A 477-nucleotide genomic window follows, 5' to 3' on the forward strand; every position below is an offset into this window, starting at 1 on the left:
GGTCTACCAAGCAAAAGACACAGTTCAGTTAACGAGCTTGAGGTCCTCAGCCGTGTCCGTCAGATTTCTGCCTGGCTCCTTAGCTGGCGTGCACTGATTCCAGTGAAACCAAGTATCGCCCTTTCCTTTCAGGCGGACAGCATGTGATGTCCTCTCAGTTACACAGTAAGGCCCCGTCCAGCGTGGTTCTGGCCACTTCCTTTTAATCACCCTCAGCAACACCCACTCAGCGGTAGGCAAGGTGGGTTCTCCCAGGGGGCTGTGTTTGTCGTGGACCTGCTGAGTAAAGTTAGACACCAAAGCTTTCAATTCATCAAAATATACCTACCTTATGGTCCACCTTAGGATTCTTCTCGGAGGTTTGGACGCTGGCCTGTGGTCCCGGAAATGGCCGACCTGTAGTTAACTCATAAGGTGTAAAACCAGTGCCATTATTAATAGAAGCTCTTATAGTCATTAATGCTATTGGTAATGCAT

The sequence above is a fragment of the Austrofundulus limnaeus genome, unplaced genomic scaffold (genome assembly GCF_001266775.1).
Source record: "Austrofundulus limnaeus strain Quisiro unplaced genomic scaffold, Austrofundulus_limnaeus-1.0 Scaffold2679, whole genome shotgun sequence".
Taxonomy (NCBI): domain Eukaryota; kingdom Metazoa; phylum Chordata; class Actinopteri; order Cyprinodontiformes; family Rivulidae; genus Austrofundulus; species Austrofundulus limnaeus.